Here is a 23,199-nt window from a genome sequence, read left to right as displayed (position 1 = left end):
CTTAATGTCTTAATTGGGCTACGCGAGTCCCAGAAAAAGTGGCAGACACTCTTATACTTCTTATACGTTCAATAACATTAAAAATGTCATTATTTCACTTCTGTGGGTGCTGGGTTTTCGTTCATCAAGGTGCAATTCTTAACCTGGCCTGATACACAAATATTTAAGCACGGCATACGTGCTTAAACCAGAAAAATTATTTTATTTGTTTTTTTCGCACAAGTTGATTCATTTTTATTGCTTTGCTCTCCTAGGCCTGTACGTGTTGCGAGGAACAGAAGGCTTTTCGCTTGCTAATGCATCGTTCTGCTGAGTAGAAGAAAACCTTTGTTGGCAGCCTCTGGGCAGCGCTGATACAGTGTACGCCCTGGCTGTTTCACCACCCTCCGCAGTAATTATAGAACAATGTCCTTTGTGCAGTATTTCCAGACGTGGCGTTCCTCCGTTTTTTTCCTTTTTTGATAAGCGAAAGAGTTTCTGGGCGCTGGCAAGTTGCAGCTGGAGAAGCACACAAAAGGCTTTCATGATACCATTGCCCCCTTTTGCTTCAGGAATGTCGCTGTTCGGCCCCCTCAGACGTGGCACCAGTCTGGTGGCAGACTGAAGGATTTAGAAAACACAGACAAGACCATGCTTTCATCAGCCACCCGCGGCAATCCTGCATCCGAATCACCTCATCTTATAATCCGGAAGATTCCATGCCAGTGCCTTGTCTACGAACGTCTGTTTGGGATGCTGCCGGCATGTGCCAGCTCAGCGAGACGGAGGCGAGGAGGATAGAAGGTGCTTTGCTGGATGATTAAGACGTGGCTTAGCGGTTTGTTTTAATGCGAGACTACTTTTATCTCAAGAAGAAAGAATGGGATTTTGCCAGCCCCAGATCTGTAAATACTTACTGATGTGGAGAGTTTGTTTTGTTGTTTTGTACCTATATTAAATTGGAAGTTAATTGAATTTTTCTGGTAAAAGGTTTCCTTTCATCTCCATACAAATGATTACATTGATTTATGGTAATTTTCATGATTTAAAAAAAAAAAAGCTGCTCGACCTGTAGGTCAGACCATAAGTTCTTTGCACAAGTCTGAGCTTTTGGTTTAGTGGTTTCTGTGTAGGCGTTCCGCTTAAAGTAAATTCATCCTGACTTCCTGTTTTTTATGCTACTCCGCAGGAAGGATATGCAGGATTCCTGAAGACGTAACTGCCGTTCGGTGTCGTAGGGAAGACATCCAGCGGTTTGATTTCTGCAGTGGGAGCTTGGAAAGATATGTCTCAGCAGTTCTATAGTAACGATCATCTTCTTTGTTGTCAATTGTGAAGGTAAAAATATTATTCTTCCTTATCTATCTCTCGCTGTACCATTCTAGGTACCTGTAGAATGTGTCATTCAACAACCACAGAGATCTTCTGAGACATATTCAGCTACAAAGGCGATTAATATGCAAAATGAGTCTAAAATAGACATATGCATAATTTGCTACAGAGATCTCTGCACCAATTTGTTCAATTAAGGAGACACTGTGACGTTCTATATATTTAACATCGAGCGTGTCACGCATGTGGAGCTAAAATGGAAAGGTCCGTGACTGATTCAAGGAAGTATGAGTAATTAAGAGGCTTCCAGCAGAATTGCACGCAGATTCATTTCATGCCACTCTCCGGCTGACAGGACGCTTGTGAAAAGACTAATTGCGCTTGACTTTTCTCTGGCTCCCCGGAATGATGAAAACAGAGTGTTTATCAATAGGGTCGTTAATCAACGTATCGGTGTCCGTCGGGCCTGCAGCTCATACCTCTCAGCTCAGCATCACTGGTGCCATGTGGCTCGTAGCATCTAGGGTAGTTATTTTAGCGAGCACAGAGCGCCGGGCACTCAGGACGAATGATCACCCGATCTATGAGGTATTCGCCTCCCAAACATCGAGCGGCCGCCCGTTAATCAGCGCTAAGAAAGCCGGCAGCGGGCAGCCTTTGTGAAGCATGACCCTAAAATTAACGTCTCATGATTAAATGGAGACCTTTCAGTGTGGGCAGGGATCGATTTGACGAACTAAATGCTCCTTTGAAATTATCGCATTCAGAGCTATAAAATAAAATGTGGAACAGATGTCGAGTCTACCATTGTAGGTGCCCTAAGGACTAATGATTAGGTCCTTGTAAAATGGGCACATGGGGTGTGGATGTCCTGGGAGGGGGGCAGCCCCTTTACCTGTGCCCAGTCAGCAGTAAGATAAGACAAGATGATCTTCATTGATCCCCAGGGGAAACTCTGGTGCGACAAGGTTTGTAAAGTGCAGACAAATAAACATATTAAACAAGACAAAGTAGAAATAACAGAAATAGCCTGCTTTGTCTTGACAGCCCGGCCTGATCTTAGGTCTTGGCATAGGCGTTGTGAAGCCAGGGGCTTCGAGGCTGAAGCCCTGAATGAATCTCAATGAACCCTGAACATTTTGTCTAGTTCAGGTGTTTTAAGGACCGTGCTCTCAGTTTGAGATCTGGGAATAAGCCCCAGATGTCTGGAGATACTATGGACGCTCCTGGGTCTCGGCCTTCTCAAGATCCTACGCCCTGCTGTTTCCCTCGGCGTCTGCCTTGTGTCATTTTCAGTTTTCCACTCTGGTTTTATAAAAAGCCATTGGCAGGACCCCTAAAAGATCCATCCAGCCGTCCATTGATCCATCCATCCATCTTCCATATCCGCTTCCCCTACGCAGGTCCAGAGCCAATCTCCAAAGCAACAGGTGCAAGACTCAGCATGGGGCAGCAACCCCTCACAGGAGATAAACATCATATATATTTCTTAAGTATGCAAGAGAGTATAATATTTATTTATATTATATGTATAATGCAATATGAATATATTATTATATTATGAAATACTAACTGAAGTTTCAGAAATTAATATTTTCTTCAATTTATAATCAGAGCATAACATTTTTTAAAAATTCCATTTGTAGCCAGAATAGAGTGTTTTCCTCCTCCTAATGAACTTGATAATTCTATGCCTCTTGGCTTACCAACATTAACTAACAATTACTGTATTGGCAAACAGACTGCATCATTTTTTTAATGCCGAACTAGTGGCAAGGCAAGGCGTCTACGAGTTTCGAAAGCAGAGACTCGCTCGTAGACATTGTCTTAATTAGGATGGGGGGGGGGGGGCAGATCTGAGCCCCCCTCGGCAGTCGGTGCTGTTTTGCATTCCGTAATTACTGCTGACGACTCTTTGTGTTCCTCTCTTGACACCATCCTCTTCCCAGACTTGAGGGTGGCAATTATCTTAGAGCGCAGTCTTTCCTAGTCATCTGCCGACTGGAAGTACCCATTTTGCAATGATTTTCGGGCATCAATCTTATGTTTCGTGGGGTGCATGTACAGTGCTGATGGTAGAGCAATATGATAATCACTGTGCGGTAATCAAGTCGTACCGTAAAATGATTCTAAAGGTTTAATGATGTACAAAAAATTACCCTCGACCATGTTCAGTAAACTTTGCTCTCTGGATCTTTACGGTTTCGGTGTAAATGTTCCAATAAAAGTGAATCCATCCTGACTTTGTTTTCTATGTGTCTCCACAGGAAGGAGATGCAAGATTCCCGAAGACGAAGCTACTGCTTGGTGTCGTCGGGAAAACATCCTACGGTTTGGTTTCTACAGCACGTGGAAGCTTGAAAATACATGTTGCAGTGCTACAATAATAATCACGCAAAGCACATTCTTCCTCTTTTCTACAGTGCCGTCCTGGGAATTTACTTTAAGTAACTTGCAAAATGTTGACCTGCTCTGTTGACCGAAGGTAATCTTTTGTTAGCTTGTCCGATAAGTTTCATGATGCGTTTTTTTTGTTGACCTTAAGGTATCTACAGGATTTATTGCGAACTCGATTCTGATTCCTGAATGCTGTTTGAGCTTCTGCCTCTTCAAGCAAAACCAATGTTTCAGAGATTAGCCAATGTACTAATCACTCTTGCTTGCGTATCAGTAACTTCCATGTTTAACCATCGCTGCATAAGAAATAAGGTCCTGGGATGAATGTATAATTAATCGGGTTTTTCAGGAATGCAAATTCCAAATTAGGGAGCCACAGTAAGGAGGCAGGGTGTGTCCAAAGACCATTTGCTATTCAGCGGAGGAAGCAGTATTTTTTTTATGTTGTTTAACTTAATGATGGACTAAAGCTACAATCGTTAATAATTTAGATGAACACAGACACAGATTGTGGTCAGAGATGTGTTTGAGTCTCTTGTACATTAATGTATAAAACACAACCTCATTTGAAATAATACTATAATTAATACATTAAGAAATGTATGAAATTATATTAAAATAAATGGAATAAAAAAAAAATAACAGGACTCAGAAAAGAACCCTGAAGAAATTTAGACCAGGTAGCAGTAATAGTTTGAAAAAAATGAAATGATGTTTATTGCTAGTTTGACATTTAAATTAATGGGACTTTAATAAAAATGAGAAAAACTGAGTTTGTTATACCTCAACACAAATACACTTCTTGAAATTTTGATGGAGAGTGAAAAGGATCATTGACCATGAACCATAAGAAATCTCGGTCAAGTGTATATAAATCAGATTTAAGGAAATTGCTTCTTACTGCACTGAATTACTGTGATTCGAAAACCTACAAATGCTACATACAGTAGGTTTGGCCCGTTTGCCTACAGCATTAAAGTGAGCTCGCAGGCGCCCCCTTGTTCACAAAGTGGAATCGCCTGTAATTCCTCTCCCCGCTGCCCCCTCGCCCCCTGCATGATCAGCCCGGCCTCTTCCTGCTTCTGCAAAGTGCCGAGCACAAGTCCCAAGCAGGCGACCGATTGGCACACAAATCGTTCCCTTCGCTGGTAACTTGCGTGAATTATCCTTCTTCCCAAGACAGTGATTTCACGGGGATTTCCAAGCAGATTCAGGGTATTACCACGAATGGGGTTTTATGGAGATGGCACAATCCTAACCCTCACGGCACCCTCTTCAGCTAATGGAAAATTAAAATAAGGCTCGGTGAAGCCAGAGAGGTTGACGAGAGTGATGTCTTCTTCGATTTTAGCCGAACTGATACGATTAACGTCACATTTCTTTTTAAATGCAAATGACCACCGTCTTGTCAGAATGGAGCCCAGATACATTGCCGTGAATCTCATTTGTTGCATTATTTATTCGCTGTTATATCCCACGTACTCGGGTATATAAAACTTAAATTGGAAGATAATTCAGCACATTGTCAGGTGTGACTGACAGCGGTGGACTGCCCCGCGTACGCTGTGGAATGAGCGAATGAGCAGCCCGTCACTCTCACGTTCCCAATGTGAACAGGAAGATGCTACCGTCTGCCCGCCTGGAGCCCTGATGCAGAAACTCGGAGGTGCCCTGGGGTCACGCAGAATTGCGACGCATTTACCGCCCGTGCGCGACTCCTTCAGCCAAACCCTGCGAGTGTGCGCGCACATAAGCATAACTTTCTGCAAGCACACATTTACTCAGTGGCCTGTAACACCTAACACTACATGAAGACTTCATGTCAACAGAGTCAGATTGGGATACAGCAGCTCGGGAAGTAACTGCTACCTATCATATAGCGAGAGACGAAAGATGCGACATCACCATTTGATATGACTGAACATACAGCCCTGCAGGGAGTACTGTACCGCACGCTGGAGAAGCCACTGCAGCCAGCAAAAAACGCCCCAGATCTTCCTCCTCATCTTCCTTGACACTGACGACTGTATTAAACGGGGACGCAGCACAGATCTGTGCCTTTGGCAGAAATTTCCAGATTAATAATGTTCTCATAATGCCGGCTAGCGGTATTTAGCAGTCACATGTTTCTCGTATAACTGCGAAGTGCTTTTTGTTCTGTTTTGGTGGCTGCGTGACAATCAGTTTATAAAAGCGATGGGATTTGCCTTTGAGGCTTGGCTTTCTCTAGCGGTGTGTTTTAATTACTGCTTTTTTACACACTAGCTTTCCCTAAAATGCCCTTAGCACACTGCTGCTGTTTACCACTGACTGCTTTTATTCACTTATCACTGTTTTTGGCCATGATATCTTTTTGTTGATGCTCAACTAAGTAGCTAAATGTAAAAAATAATTAGTTTACATTCTGTATAAGAATACAATAGTGATAATTCATTCTCGGGGGGGAATTCTCTTCTCTCCTATCGCATCTTACTCTCCATGAGACACACAGGCGCTTAAACAGCTGGGAGTTTGGGGGTCACGGTGCAGCGGCCCTGGAGCTGGGGGTTAGGGGCCTTGATTGGGGACCCGGCAGCAGCATCAGTGTGCCAGATGATAGAGTTGTACCGGTAACCTTTTGACCGCAGGTACAGCACCCTAACCCTGCACACTGACATCATATGTAAAGACGATAAGCACATTACACAATTCAGGAATGCAGTCCTATGATAAAAAATCCATCCATCCATCCATCCATCCCTCCCTCCATCCCTCCCTTCCTCGAAGTGAGCCTGCATTCTCAGATGTGAGTCTATCCCAGGAAACAGACACTCAGGATGGGCCATACGTGCGACCGCATCACACATCACAGTAATGGAGTATGTGCTGTGACCACACAGGTCACAGTCATGGCAGCTAAGAGCTCTTTGGACACGAGATGCTGATCATGCTTAGCTCAGATGGACAGGACTTCCCGTCCGTGAGTGGATGCTACTTCCTGTGCAGGTCCGATGTTCTCTTCGTTATCTGCTGAGAGACATCGAACAGACTGAACCATACACCAGCGGGACCCAAATAACCGGAACTCTAGTTGCAAGATGATTTTCTGAACATGTTAAAAATTGTTTTTGACTTTGTTTTGCAGTAATAGTTACTTTTATTTTAGTTAGCAGCCTGGTAGTTTTCATAGTACCCAGCGAAATTTATCTGAGAAGCCCCAACCACTTCTCGGCAAATTTTATCGTATCCAAAGGGTTTGTGAGACTTGATCAATAATCTTTGGGGATCTGATTCTTCCACCAGCTACATCCCATACGCCGTTTATCCCAGGGTAACAGAGATCGGTCTGCAGGTTCGAGGATCTAGTACCCAGCATTCACGGGGCCGTCACTGGCTTTCCCATAATTCCCTTCCTTCCACTGCGGTCTGATCATTTACAGGAATGCTCCGAGAGGCTTAAATGTGAATAATGTGAGGCAGCCACATTCAAAGGTCAAAGTGACAGAAAATGTTGTTTTTCTGACAGTCTTGCTGAAGTTGACCTTTAATTTGTAAGTGGGGTGTCGTCGCGGGTTAAAGCCTTCCGCGCCCCCGTGCCGATTCAGCCATGGCGGTGTCTTTCCGGAAAGCTGCGGGGGCTGTGCTTTACAAATTGCCATGGCATAGCAGGGACTGGGCTCGAGGTACAGCGAACGCCCGCTATCTATGCAGAAGCTCAGCTGTGGCTGTAGAGCCCTGGGAAGCCATCGTAGCGAATTACACTGGCATTACGCTAACGGCGTAAACCCGCCCTGTGAACTAGCCGTCGAATACCATGAAATGCGTCAAAGCAGGAGGAACAGCTGGAGAGACTGGCCCAGGACTACGGTGCCTGGAGAACATGTCAGCGGCCCATGCCTCAAGAGGAATGCTAGGTAGGAGAAGTACTTCTAAAGCCTTTTCATACCACTATTGAGCAATGAGACCGACTTCCTTAATGCTCATAAGTAACAATACTAAACACAGGAAACTAAAGTGAGCGTTTGAAATGCACAAAGGTCACATGCAATGGGTGTGTAACAATGCATTATGTAATAATGCCGCATTATGTAAGAACTCGCGAAAATGCAACAAAACTACATTATAATTTTATATTCCAACATTACCCTATTATCATCATCATTATTATTACAATCATTCAGTTTATTACATTCCATTGAGTTATTACACAATGAGGAGTTATTACGTTATGTGTCGTTACAGGTGGTCATGCAGATTTCTAGGACTTCGGACAGAGACTGGAAAAGCACAGGGGTCCCAAAACCTCAGATATGTTGCTGGTCTTCACTTCACTGCATGTCAGTGAGCCGAGGACAATGATGGCAAACTGAGTCACACCTGTTTGAGTGTTTTGCGTGTTATTGCTTTTTTAATGGTGACCATGTGACCTGCGTATTTCCTGTTTGATCCCGTCAGGGGCTTTTTTTCTTCTTTCTGAAAATTAAAATTAATTAGCAGAAGAGTGAAATCGAAATAGATGAAAGCGGGAAAGTTAAATTAAATGACTTTAACTGTGGCGGGAAAATTCGGACTCTGAGCCTCCCGGGACGCTGTGAGCTGACCCTGCCTTCATCAGCTGGGACGGTCTTCCTCTAACTCGCAATCCCTTCCCAGATCGCCGTCACTCAAATCTTTGAAGCGATGCTGTCAAAATTTGAAGCTCGGGTCACATTACTCCGATGTTACCATGCGGGTCGTTTCTGAAATGGTCGTACGTCGCATCGAGATGCAGTCAGGTTGAACAAGTCATTTGTTCTATGAGAATGGTTTGTTTTCAAACTGGAAATAGTAATCTAGGCACCGCCAGAACAAATTAGAAAATCGGCAGACATTTACATTAATGCGGAAGCCACCAAAGCTGCGTGTTACTGCAAGTCCTGCGGTGTCGCAACTATGCAGAACCACTGGGTGAGAAAACAGCTTATGCTGTGAATTATGATTTATGATACTGACTATATTACAGAAAATGCGCTCTGTTTTGTGACTGATGGAGATCGAATTACAAGATGTATTTCACGGTCATGTCCACAATCATGAATGGCAGAGAATGCAAATATAAATAAGATTACATTTAATGCAACAACACAACAAAAGTAAATGTACTGCGACACTAAGCATATTTGAAAGGTTCTGATTTAAAAACCAATCTGCCTGCATGAGGTCCTCATTAACGATCTCAGGCTTGAGAGCAGTGCATTTGTGATGCAGAAATCACCGCAGTTTCATCACGCTGCTTCTCTTGTTTACCTGGGTTAATTACTGACTCGGAATGCTGAGCAAATGGACCGGCAGCTGCAAACGTGTAATGAGAAGGCAGGATCACACAGACACAGAATGAAAAATCACCTTCCGCTCAGAGAACCACTTGATAAGAAGATGCCTCTTTAAAATTGATTTTAAACTTTATGCATTTTGGTGAGAGCGAATAATGGCTGCTTTGGTGTGGAGCAAGTCAGGGGCATGGATACCGTGGCAGATTCAGGGGGGCCAGCACTTTGAGTGGGCCTTCCTACAAGGAGGTGTTCGAGGAGGGGAGGGGAGATCCAAGGTGATATTTCGGCCTAGAATTTCCAGTTTCTCTCCTGGGCAGACAGACGTAACCTTTGGAGGGGAATCTGACTCCGATTTATTTCTCCAGACCTATGTCAGTAGGTGACTGAGTACAGAATCCAGACTGTTCCATCCCCAGTGAGGGGATCCCTGCTGTTCCTCAGTTCTGTTGGCATTTAATTTGGTTCAGCAAGTACACGTGCTGATTTACATCGACGGACACTTCATATGTCAAAGATGAAGACCTCGGATTGGGCCCATCTGTAAAGGACGCCTTATATGGTAAAGCTACCCCCCCCAGCTGTGGCCCATCCGACTGGATGGGATCGGTGTTGACATTGGAGATGCTAATTGTGGAGGATTGGGTTGGAGATGGGCACGGATAAGTTCACAGAGGAAGCAGAGGGGAGGTTAATAGAGTTAATGGAGGTGGCAAAAGGGATGCATCACTTAGGCGACACATCCGTCCGCGCTGAGCGCAGGAAAGATTGCTTTTCACGGGTCAGGGTCCTGGGTCGTGACGGACAGGGCGTCTCTGGATGGACGCCGCCGTTCCCGGACAGCCTCGCCTGGCTGTTAATCGCACACGACACGTTATTTTTAAACACGGCATCCGCTGCAGGGTGAGTTCGAGGAGCCGCTGTTTCGCATTTAACTTAGTTCCAATTGATTTTCTGCTGCCGCCACCGGGATGCCCGTTCCCGGGGTAATGAGCGATTATGAATGCTGCTCAGCCTCCGTAGGACAACAGTGCAACGGCAGTGCGGCTCTCGCTGCATTATTCATGCGAAGCGGAGCCTAGTGTGAAACCAGAAAGAGACACAAAATGTGAAATATAAACAATCTGGCTCCTTCTAAATTATTTATACACACACAGGTTTGTAATTACAGTCGGCCCTCGTTTATCGCGGTTAATCAGTTCCAGACTCTACCGCGATAAGTGAATTTCCGCGTAGTAGGATTCTTTATTTATAAATCGAATATTTTCGTAGTTAGAGTATAGAAAACCCGTTTACGACCTTCTAAATACGGTTTTTTAACATTATCAGACATGAAATAACACCCTTTAGGCACCATTACTGTTGTTATTGCTGGGCACGGAAGCAGGAACAGGGAGGCGAGGAATTAGGATCGAAGGGTTTATTTGGAATCTCTCCAAATGCAGGACACAGGACCATGTAACATCAAAATGTCACTGACAGACCTGGGGTTACAGACTCTGACGTGGACTTAAATACACTGGAGGAATCAAACTGACAGGAAACAGCTGGTCATGATGGGGGTTGCACACGTGGTTAATAAGTGGGCGTGGCACACAAATGACAATATATTAGATAATAAGAGAAAATAAGACATATTACACGTTGTAAATATATTATTATTATTGTACATTTTATTACGAAGAGCAAAGTAATATAAATAATATAAACCTATAAATGTAATATAAACCTAATTCACACACAGACACACACACACATCCTATATGTTCATACACACACACACACACACACACATATATATATATATACACCCACAAAAAAGAAACATATATGTAGCATATGAAATAATAAATAAATAATGAAAGTATGCATTTTACACAGTATATAAAAAGGCTTCTTTGATTAGCTTTCACCTCACAATTCAGTTGCTGAGATCCAATTCCTCAGGGTTAATTAATATAGTGCATCAGTGCACGTTTTAGAGGATTAACACAGAATTAGCCGCTGTAGCTTTAAATAATGAAAGGATGGGGATGTTTCCATGAGCACTGTGTGCGTCCTGCCTCTGGGCAGCGTGTGGTCATACCTACAGCCAGCGCCGCCGATTCGTAATTAGGCCTGCAGACGTACACATCTTTCGGGGGCATCCGCTGTGAAATGCGAATTGACGGTTTTCGACACGCCATTCTTACATTCCCATTTCCCTGTCATTTATGGGATTACGCGTGAACTGCGGCAGAGGCATTTTCGGCTGACAGGAACACCTGTCCTGTCAACACCTCCGTCGTACGGCAAACAGACCCCCAAGCAAACAGACGGATAAAAGCAGAAGGCGGCTCGCACCGAGCTCGAGCGGGAAGGCCACCCTTGGATTGTCTCTGCACGCGTGGCAGTGTGTGATTACGTGAAGACAGCAGCACCCCACGCTGATGGTCACAGTAAACATCTCCCCCGACGCAGACTGAAAGCGGCTCTTTACCACGTTACCTTGGCCCTGACGGCTGCTATTGCACTGCAGCGAAAAACTCACTGAAATGTTTGAAATGAGATTTCCTTTGTCAAGGTACATGGGCGTGCTTTTCTTTGCATATCCCATCATGCTCTCGGAGACAATCACACATAAATACAGCTGAAAGAAAGGCTTGGGGGGGTCTGAGCACAGGGCCAGCCATCTATTCTGCACCCCTGGAGCATTTTTGGAGGGTTAAGGGTCTTGTTCAAAGACCCACAAAGACGTGACTATTCATCCAAGTACGGGATTCAAACCAACGACCATCTGATCAAAGTTACATAGGCCTAACCTATTGAGTGATGCACAGCCCACCCAACAAAAGCATATTCTTATGCATTTCATGAATAAACATGCATTTTTCACACCCAGCCCATCTTCCCACACCATCTAGATCATGTCTCATAATGGGTAATAATAATAACAATATTGGGGCACAAGGCCTGCAAGTGGATGGAAGATTCTGGAACTGAGCACGAAGGCAACAGACTCCAATGTGGAAAGCTGGCATAGCCAGGGGGTGGGGAGCGAAATCAGGGCACTGAGCTCAAAGATGAAAAACCATAAACAAGCAAGAGGCCAAACACATAAACCAACAGCGAAAGTTCTCAAGACTGACCCCCCCCCAGTGAAGCACCCCAACCCTGGGGCTTCCAGGCTTATTTAAGTCCCTGGCCTGCACTTGGGATACACTACGTTTTTAGGAAGAAACTGATTATTATGCTGTTTTTGTAAATCCCCCTTAGAAACGGCTTCCCTTCATTAACATTAGGCTGCAGTGTGATTCTCCCACCTACGGTGGCAATCCTCCCTATAGCTCGCATTTTAATGTACTGCTGAGTACGAGAATCGCTGCTGTGTAAACTGCCCTCGGCCGCACGCACGATTTATAAAAAAACACGCTGATGGATCGGGCTGGAAGCGCCCTGAGCCCGCCCATACCATGAAATTAGCCCCAGAAAATCCCTTTCATCAGCTGCCGCCGTGGGGGGACTATCCACACAGCGCACCTACCTAAGAGCCGGCATCGAATTGGCTGAAAGACATGCAAATGAGGCAGAGAGGGGTAAGCGTGGGAGGAGACCTGGGAAGGCCAGGGTCTCCAAGCAGTCTGCGCTGCGGCCCGGACCCCCGGGGAGCCGTGAGAAGGTCCTCATAGCCCCCTTTAAAGGGGGATTTTAATAGGATTATAGGATTGATTGGCAGAGGAAGAAGATCAGACTAAATGGGAGATGAAACTGTGGCAGGAGCAACACTGACTATGCGATAATTTTAGTCTCACGCTCCCGAGAAGCACTCAGAGCTGAATCTGCGTTTTCAGTGATGCTACTAGGCATGTTAGTATATGTGCTAACATCGGCACCGAATATGAGAAGAGTGTGGAGATACTGTATGTTTGGGCAGAGAAAGTATTACTGATTACTGATCCTGGGTGGGAGGAGTGGTACCCTTTTGGCAAATGGCACTGGACATGGACTTACTACTATCACTACTACTATGGACCTACTACTACTATGGACCTACTACTACTATGGACCTCTACTATTTGATGACAGTAGGGGGAGGGTAGTGGGTGTCAAACTATTTTAAGGATGTGCTGTCACAGATTCAAAATATGAGTATCAAAGCAGTGACTTAGGTCCTAACCCTAACCCTCACCTAAACCTAACCCTAACTCCCTCAAAGCATCACCCTGACTGTCAGGCTGAGGGATATGTCAGTATTGGGGGTTTATCAATATACGTACTTGACTGTTCTTGTGGTCTCGCGTAAATGTTTGATGTCATGTTCCATTGCCGTAGTACAGTTCCAATACTCCAGAATAGAAGTATGCATGACAGCAAAAAAACAAGTATGTTATTCCTGACCAGCGCTGAATATCAAGGATCAGTTGCATTCTTGTCGACAAGATCAATCCCATGATTCATTGCACCCCAAGTTCTTTCTTGAGAGGCAAGTTAGCAAGAACGCTCTTGTGAAGAATACTCTCCGTATTCGTAAACACCCATTTATTCATCTTCTATACCTGCTTGTTCTGTACAGGGTCACGATCCCAGAAGCTACGGATACAAGGCGGGCATTTTTTTGGACTGAGGTGGGAAACCCAAAGATGCCGGGAGAACATGCAAACTACACACAGTTTGGGTGGAGACCTAAACGCTGGTCCCAGAGGAGTGCGGCACCAGTACACAACCGTGCCACCCTGATGCATGAATATCCTAAAAACTCATAAACTATAATGTCAGGAACACAAACAGTAAAAACGGACACATTAGCCACAGCGCTAATGAGCAGAGAAACTACGTTTTATGAGGGTCTTTGACTTTGGCAGAGGTCCGCATTTATTAGAGTGTATATATGGCTCCCGTTCTGCCTGCCAATACAAAAACAAATATTACATAAATCTGGTAAAATGTACTCGCAAAGAAATCCTCACCGTAATGAAGATAATTAAAGTACACGATCGGAGGGAATCACCCGCACGAATCTGGTGGGCAGCATCAGGCTGACACAGGTACCTGCCGACCATGACCGATGAGCACAAACTGCAAACTGCGAAAGAGCCACAGACACAAGTTCGCTTATCAGAAAAAGTGAAATCACCCTGACCTGAACGGAGAGGCATGTCAAATCTGTCTAAACAAAAGTCCCAAGAACGAATCATGAAAAGGAAACAGAAGCAGCCAAGCAATCAACGAAGAAATAACCGCTGCCCTCCACAGTGCCTTGCACCGGTTTGACTCGTTCATCTATCTGATTCAGGCTATTTGAATTATCCAAACAGTTTGATATTAGGCTAGTAGATGTTTGGAAGACAGCTCTAATCAAAACACAGGCTATAATGACAGCACGACGACGGACTGCCATCCCATCCAAGGCTGCACCCTTGGTGCTCCTGGTGCTTCTTGGGCTCAAACCTACTAACCACCTATACGTGCATCGGACATGGAAAGATGTGTCAGGAGGCTGTGCCTAGCTATGGTCAGAAGGTTGCTGGTTCAAATCCCATTGCAAATCATGCATTGGCGGAGTGGCTGCACTGCTTGGCCCCTGCATAGGGCCCTTAACCCCCAGTTGCATGAGGAATTGCCTGACCCTGCCTTCTCAATAAAATAAATAAATAAAATGTTGCTTTGGATGAAAGCGTCAGCTAAATACATGAAAAATGTAAATAGAACAACAACATTCAGTCAATTGTGGGCCATGAGAACAAGGGTGGGCTTGTGGGGCCCTTTCAACGGACTTCCCCCCCATCAAGTTTATTTGTATAGTATATTTTCATACAAAGGTCATTCAAAATGTGTGTAATGTAAAAACAGACATACACCTTGTGTTGCGACTGTCTGTCCATCAAGGGTTTGACTGTTGCCAAACACTGCATGGGAAACCTCACAGTTACGAAAAAACTGGTATTTCATGAGATAAAAAAACGTGCGCATTATACTGTTACAGTGGGAGGCTGGATGCCAGATTCACTGAAAATCCCCCCATGGTAACTGTCAGTCATCTCTATTAACCTTCTATGAATCCCATTTTTCTGAATTTTCACATATCAGGTGTGACGTGTGTGCTGTAGCTGGTGTTCCTGTAAGAATCCTTGCGCTCGTCACTGGTCACTCACTGACAAGCTCAGCCCTGCAGCACTGGTTATCCCTGGACCGTGTATGACTCCTCGTCACTTGATTTATACAAGCGAGGCCTTGCCCCTACAGGAGGAGTATTTCGTGGAGTGGGGGGGAGAGGGAGGGTGAAAGAGCAGAAGGTGCTGCACAGAGAAATAAACAAGCACATGTAGTGATGGGAAGTGAGTGTGCGGGTCAGTAGGACAGCAGGCAGTGCCTGTGATCGGATGGTCTCCGGTTCAAATCCCCATGCCACCGCTGAACACCTGAGCAAGGCCTTTCACCCCCATTTCTCCAGGACCTGTCTCGCCCTACTTTCTCTCGAAAAACATACCTTGCTTCAGATAAACTGTCTGCTGAATAAATGTGAGCCTGGCCTGACATCAGTATGAGGCTCAGTGGATTAACACAGTGGCGGTGATCAGAAGGTCACTGGTTCAAATCCCAGAGCCAGCAGTGTGATGTCACCAATGGGCCCTTGACCAAGGCCCTTAACTCTGAATTGCTCCAGGGACTTGCTGCTGTGTCTGCTTAATAAATAAAACGTGAGTGAAAACTGGCTCACATTAGACAGAACGATGCATATGAATGTAAGAAAATTTACAGCCCGTACTGTGGCGAGAGCATCAGAGAGTATTTAGCAGGGGACCAGCGCTGACCCCAGCAATTCCCAAATTAAAGTGTGATTGAAAAGGCACTCAGCTGTGTCAGAGTCAGAGTCGCCGCGGCTCTGGTTCCACATCGTTCATCCTCACACTTCACAGATTTTTCTCTCTCCTTTTTTAATATCTGCAGAAAACAATGCGCTGGAGAGAAGCCAATGTGTCATTAGGCTGAGTAAGAACGCCATCCAGACTTTTATCTTTACAAATATGACACGGGCCTACAATCTATTCTCACTCACGCAAAACAAAGGCCACCGCCTTAAATGGTTGCCCATGGCAACAGGTCAGGCCAAATGGGTCCCAGGCAATATATTGAAGTATTTAGAGTCATGTGATAGTAATATTTCATTTGTAAGCACACACTTCAAAGGGAGGGGGGCAGATTAGATTAAATTTCCTAATGAGGTTTATCAAAGATTCCTTTTACCTACAGTACTAATGGATGCACAGATGTGTTGTAGTGTCTTACTAACGTTCCTCATTTCAAGGTGAAATAAAATGGCTTGTGTTTTACTCTTCAAAGCGAAGACCAAAGTTATACTTGAGGGTGCAGCGTCAGGACCTGGACATTAAAACTTAAAAAAGAAATAGCAAGAGATGAGAGAGGGCTGTGTGTGATACGGCACCTCTTCACCTGACGTTTGACCGTTTCGTACATTATGGAGTCATACCTTGGAGTATGTGTGAGTCATTCCAGAAACCATATCTGGCCCGAAGTCTTTACTTCTTGATCTGCTCAGCGTTACACATGTTACTCCATTTTTATATTTAAAAAGATGCAATGCAAACATTCATTGTGTATAAATAGAATCGAATGCCTTTATTGTCAGTGTACCCAACCTAACAAAATGTAATATGCAAGTAAAATATATGTGTGTGTGTGTATATACACACCCACACACACACACACACACACACATATATATATATATATATATATATATATATATATATATATATATATATATATATATATATATATATATATATATATATATATATATATATATATAAATAAATAAAACATACACATTTATGCTATATATGCACACGTTACAGATGACTGTAGGCTACGTAGTGACATGTGTCTTTCGACTGCGCAGGGACTGTATGACGTGAAAACAGAAGTGTGACAGTATAATGGGAGAATCTCTATTTCTAAATCAGTTCACATGGCACGTTGCCATGTTGTTGGACCCGGAGGGAGGCAGAGCACGGGGTCCTTTCTAGACGCTCCCGAGCCCGAGCAAAGCGAGGCCGTCAGCTTCCATGAGGCTCTTCTCTTTCACAGACAGTATCACTTTCCCTGGCTGAATGAACAAGTGAAGGCAATTCTGAGAGTGAGCGAGCAGAGGCCTCCTTCTCCTTAGCGTCGGCCCTAACCCACACTGACAGCAGTGTCTCTCGCCCTGAGTCACCCAGCGAGAAGCCCGTCTAAATTGAAAACATTCCAGACAGGATGAAGGCCATAACTCTACCAGATGTGTCTCACTGAGCCCTACCCCACGCCACACAAAATGAACCAGAGTTTGTGGCCGTTTAACATTAAAAATTCAATCGAGGTTAGATTAAGTTCCTGGTTTAATGCTTTTTTACATCTTTAGTCTAATAGGACTTTATTAAATCGATTGCAAAAAGCAGTACTTTTCTCTCAAGTGCTGTCACTGGAGTTAGCACCCAATCCATGTCAGGGAGGGCACCTTCAGCTAGGACGGGTGTGCAGACTGCCATTTCGATCAAAAGGACCTGGGGGGTATTTCATGAAGCAGGGGGGTGCCCCACATGATTGTCCAATTGGAGTTTAGGTAAGGAGCATCCCTATTGGACAATCATGACTTCCAGCTTAAGTTAACTCCGTGAAACAGCCCCCTGGATTTCACTTAGGCACTGAGCTCTTGCCGACTGGTCAGTCTCCTATAATCATGCACATGTCACCAATGTTAACATGAAACAGCTGGATGAGTCTTTCAATCAAGGAAATAAACCAGTCAAAAGAAAAGAGGAACTGAACCTTTAGCCTGGGCCAGCAGCCCTTCAGCTTTAAAGCGGTTTGTAAAAGCTGATCCGGCTCAAACTGTCCTACCTGAAATCGATTACATGGTAAAACTGGCTGTCACAGGAAAGAGCACAAAATTACAATGTGAAGCTAATTGGACTGTACTTCATATTCATTGCATATGTTTTGTGTCTATCTGGTTATAAATCACATTGCGAAACAAAAAATCGGGACACATTCCATTCAAGCAGCCCATTGGTGTGAAGCAGGAATTGTGTAGATGACCAACCTTGTGGGCTTTTTATAGGGCAGGGCGACTCAAACCCACACTTGAATGTCATCTCATTAACTGGAACATCTTAGTCCCATTACCGTGTTTCAGAGAAGCCACTGTCCTAAAAGTTCGTGTGTGTGTTTCTCCTGACTACATGTGAATAGTTAAACAATGCCTTCATTACATGTATGAAAACCTACACTTGTTTTCAATGGATATGATTTAAGTGAAGATCAACGTCACATTTTGGGAGCAATTCATTCCAGAATTAGGGCAACGATCTGTTTTTTAAATGAAGTACAGCTTTTGCTTGTGATTTGCAGGGAAGGGGAAGCATGAATGAACATCCATATTTGTTTATTATTAACTAGTTAAAATGGAATGACTCATTCTGTTACTTTCCTTACAATCTTGATCAAACCAAAACTGTATTGGGAATAAAGAGATGCGAACTTGTAATGCTGAGCCGTCAGATTCTTGCACCGCATTCTATCATTGGGGCAGGTTTCAGACATTTTGAATTTTTGCTACAACAAACGTTTGGTTCACTTACACTTGTCCCCTCTGCAAATTTATACCTTTGGACCCTGGAACCTTGCAAGATAGGTTGTTATATACCATCATTATTAGTAGTAGCAAGTCCTTGTCCTTTTGATCCCTCTCAACATTCTTTCAAGTCCTGCTTTTGAGAGGGCTGTTTGTGGGAATATCCCTTCTCTTGGATATTTTACTTAGCAGATGTAATGTCTAAGCTAATCTGGGAAAAAGGGACTATCAGATCTGCAACCTACTACATTTTAATAGGAAAGACAAAGACAGAAAAGCTAGACGTTTGAGAATCATGACAAGAGGTTGCTGGAGCAAAAGGATTCCCACACTCAATCCATCCGAAGCTGAATGTCCTTGTCAGACAGTGCAAGTTCTCTTTGCGCTCTGCATGAAATAGAATACGCTCATGGTATTAGGACTGAAGAGCTGAACGCTCACAGAAAGAATATAATTATCTGGATCGGAATAAACCTTACAAGAAGTTCCATGTGTGTATTGTGAGGGATGCAGTGTGGCCCTCAGTGGTTCCATGGGGAGGGAATGAGGGTAGATGATGTTGCTGCTATGGACCATGCAGCTATCTCTAGCTATGAATTGGGTCTGCACAACTGTTTGGTTTACAAGAACTCTCCAACTCAGTATCGGCACCACTGATTCTCCCCACTGAAGTCTTAATGGGCAACCAACAACGTCACATAAAGACATACGGAATGGCTATGGCTTCCACACAGCAGCAACAGGAACCTCTGCCTGGAAGCACGACTGCACAGGCAATGTTTACGCTGAAATTAAAAACTATTTCTAAAAACATTAATGAGTCATCAGAATATACAGAACGTGATCCGACATTCACAAAATGAATGATCACAATGTACCAAACATAACCTGACATTCACCATATTATTAGAATGTATCAAACGTGACCTGACATTCACCATATTATCAGAATGTATCAAACGTGACCTGACATTCACCATATTATCACAATGTATCAAACGTGACCTGACATTCACCATATTATTAGAATGTATCAAACGTGACCTGACATTCACCATATTATCAGAATGTATCAAACGTGACCTGACATTCACCATATTATCAGAATGTATTAAACGTGACCTGACATTCACCATATTATCAGAATGTATCAAACGTGACCTGACATTCACCATATTATTAGAACGTACCAAATGTGACCTGACATTCACCATATTATCAGAATGTGCCAAACCTGACCTGACATTCACCATATTATCAGAACATACCAAACGTGACCTGACATTCACCATAAATATTATCAGAATGTACCAAACGTGACCTGACATTAACTATAATTATCAGAATATACCAAATGTGACCCGACATTCACCATAAATATTATCAGAATGTACCAAACGTGATCTGACATTCACCGTAAATATTATCAGAATGTACCAAACGTGAATTGACATTCACCATGAATATTATCAGAATGTACCAAATGTGACCTGACGTTAACCATAAATATTATCAGAATATACCAAACGTGACCCGACATTCATCATATATATGATCACAATCTACCAAACATAGCCTGGCAGTTCCTTGAATGCTTCCTCTAGAATGCCCCCAAATAGACAGGGATTTCTCTCCATTAATCAAACCTAATCAAGCTGCTCATTTTCATTAAACAAGTTGCTGCTTTTCAGTCCATGATGGAATCCAGAATGTGAGGCATCTGCTTCAGCATTTGCTGTCAGACATCACAGGGGAAATGATCGTCTGCTCTTACTCTGACAAAAAAAACTCACATTTCCCAGTTCATTTCTACATCTAACAGACTGATGAAAGGAAACCTCATAATGTCAGACCCCATTCAAATTTCATATTTAGCATTTTAAATCTTAACAACAAGGAGGCTTAATTAGCTTGCGAGTGGCACACGTTAAACGCTCCCTTTAATTGGTCAGCACTGTGAAATAGACACTTCTTTCAGCTGCTACCCAAAGAAGGAAAAGAATCTAAATTATGCAAGAAAATGTCAGAATTTCAATGAATAATTGAGGCCTGTATTCAAAGCGTGCTTTGGTGTAATTGTTCAAGGGTCTCTCAGGCCCATGCTGGAAGCCTCTAATAAGGGCAAGTGACACTGAATATTAAAGATGTGAATTCCTGGGGAGTTCGGCTACTTTAGAACTGCGGACACCTCATGGGATGCCTAGCTATACATGTGTGTATCCATCTGCTAGGGATGGCAGATGCAAAAAATATCTCAGAATATTGTCATATAATTTGGGAACAGCATGTGGGTCTGTGATTGGGCTGTGACCAGAAGGTTGCTGGTTCAAGCCCAGCTTTGGCAAACAGTCACGTGTCTGTGGGCCCTCGTGCATGATCCTTAACCCCCCAGCTCCATGGGTGCTGCTGCAGGTGGCTGCCCTTCTCTGCCAAACTCGTTTTCACCTACCGTACATGTGTGTCACGGAGAGTAAGATAGCATACGTGAAAAGAGAATTTCCCCATAGGGATCAATAAAGTATCATTAATGCTATTAATGTAAAGCCATGGATACCCTGACCATGGATATTTGGGGGAGGGGCAGGACTGTAGAGGGGTCCTTAAATACGTAAAATTAAAATTATATAACTGGGGGGCCCAAAGTGGCTCCAAATTCATAGCTACGCCCCTGATACTATATCCATTTTTTATTGTATTTAATATAGTATTTAGTTTTTATTTAGCGTAGCTTAGCGCATCCTTTAAAATTGAGAAGCAGACAGCTACTCCTACCCAATGTCAGGTCACAGAATATTTATGAAAGACATCTTGTAATTAGGCTCAGTCAAAGTGTGCTCTCGCAAAACCTCATCTTTCCTCTGGGCCGACGAGAAAGGTTCCGAAGCACGCGGAAACTCAATGTCAAGTTTCTTAATTAATAGATTAATCTACATACCATTTCAGTCTCTGCATATTTGCCTTAATACCAGCCTTAAGTGTTCTTTGGGTGAGCGCACATGCTCTGTACTGGTAATTAGAAACAAAACAGACAACATCCTTTAAATGTATGGGTTTCAGTACCTTAACATTTTCCTTTGAATGCTCACATCAAAGTGGTAAGGTTCTTCCGTTTAACAACAAAGGGAGTAAGCATCAACAAATAGGTTTTAATGTTAAATATGAACATAATGCCAATTATCTACCAGAACCTCTCTTTCTGGTGTTTAAGATTCATTTAAAAAATAATGCCAAGAATGTAGAAAAATGCGTTTGGGCTCCGTTGAGCCATCGATGACATAAACAAAGCAGTGTTATGACTATGGTGTCGAGCGGTTTGAGGAAATCAGTCACATTTTTACACTCGAACCCAGATCTCTTTAAATTAGATCAAACACAAACTTTTTCTTCATGCAGTCCAGAGTAACACATTTTTGTCATTGTAATCAATAATTATTATTTTGTGGGATATGACGCTGTCAGAAAATTGAGAGTAGTGGCTTTAATTTAATTTCCCGCGTTATGATACGTACCATCAGGGAACCTAATAAATTATATACTTTGACTTTTGTGGGTGGATTAAAATGTCGAGAGCAGCCGTAGCTGTCGGGGCTGGTAGATATTGAATTTTTGAACATATTTTCTTCAGTTAAGCATCACAAGGTCTCCTCTGTTGACTGAGCAACAGAAATATGTGTAGCTCACAAGCCCAGGAAGGAAGCGGTTCAGTTTAGGAAGCATCCTTCAGCTCCAGCTCACGGTTCTCCGGGGAACGTGATGTTTCTAGAGCCTTCCATCATGCCTCCTCAGATGAGAAGGAGAGACAAATTAAATCTGTAAAAAAGAGGCAGTCTGTCTGGCTTCTTGCTGCTGCACTGTGGGATTAATGCAGAATCCTTCAGGGGGATTTGATATGTATGCGATGCACATCACTCCATAGGTACCAAGAGCTGGGTGCCACCAATAGCTGGCCATGTTGAGAATATCTGGACTGTTCTCCATGCTTGTCAACTGATCTCGAAGCTACAGATGTAACCATTGGTTATTAGTGATCAGAAGCTAAATCAGGATTGTTACATTCATACATTATTACACTGTAACAAGGATGAAATCAGAGTGGGCAGAAATGGCTCAGATTATCTATTGTGATTGATTCATCCATCCAACTTGCTTATCCTGGATAGGGTTACATGTGGGCCTAGAGTCTATCCCAGAATGCACAGGGCAGAAGACATGGGATGCCAGCCAATCACAGGGCACTAGATGGACAAAAGTATTGAGACACCTGGCCATTACATCCACAGGAAGTTTTATGACATCCCATTCTAAATCCATAGGCATCGATACGGAATCGGTTCCCCCATTGCAGCTATAACAGCTGCCACTCTTCTGGGGAGACTTTCCACAAGATTCTGCAGTGTGTCTGTGGGATTTTTTTGCCCATTCATCCAGAAGAGCATTTGTGAGGTCAGGCGCTGATGTTGCATGTGAAGGCCTGGCTCACAATCTCTGTTCCAGTTCATCCCAAAGGTGTTCGATGGGGTTGAGGTCAGGGCTCTGCGTGGGCCAGTCGAGTTCTTCCACACCAAACTCACCCAGCCACATCTTGCTTTA

At 43.6% G+C, this 23,199-nt stretch overlaps 1 long non-coding RNA gene across 1 annotated transcript; it reads left to right on the top strand.

Annotated features, from left to right (window-relative positions):
- Window positions 1–532: 532 nt before the first annotated feature.
- LOC125714498 (uncharacterized) lies at window positions 533–4,445 on the top strand. The gene is made up of 3 exons (XR_007383761.1): window positions 533–783; window positions 1,169–1,317; window positions 3,579–4,445. It is a non-coding gene; the product is annotated as an uncharacterized LOC125714498 (long non-coding RNA).
- The last annotated feature ends 18,754 nt before the right edge of the window (window positions 4,446–23,199 follow it).

Source organism: Brienomyrus brachyistius, chromosome 19 (genome assembly GCF_023856365.1).
Source record: "Brienomyrus brachyistius isolate T26 chromosome 19, BBRACH_0.4, whole genome shotgun sequence".
NCBI classification, from domain to species: Eukaryota; Metazoa; Chordata; class Actinopteri; order Osteoglossiformes; family Mormyridae; genus Brienomyrus; species Brienomyrus brachyistius.
This window is presented reverse-complemented; position numbering and strand designations above follow the sequence as displayed.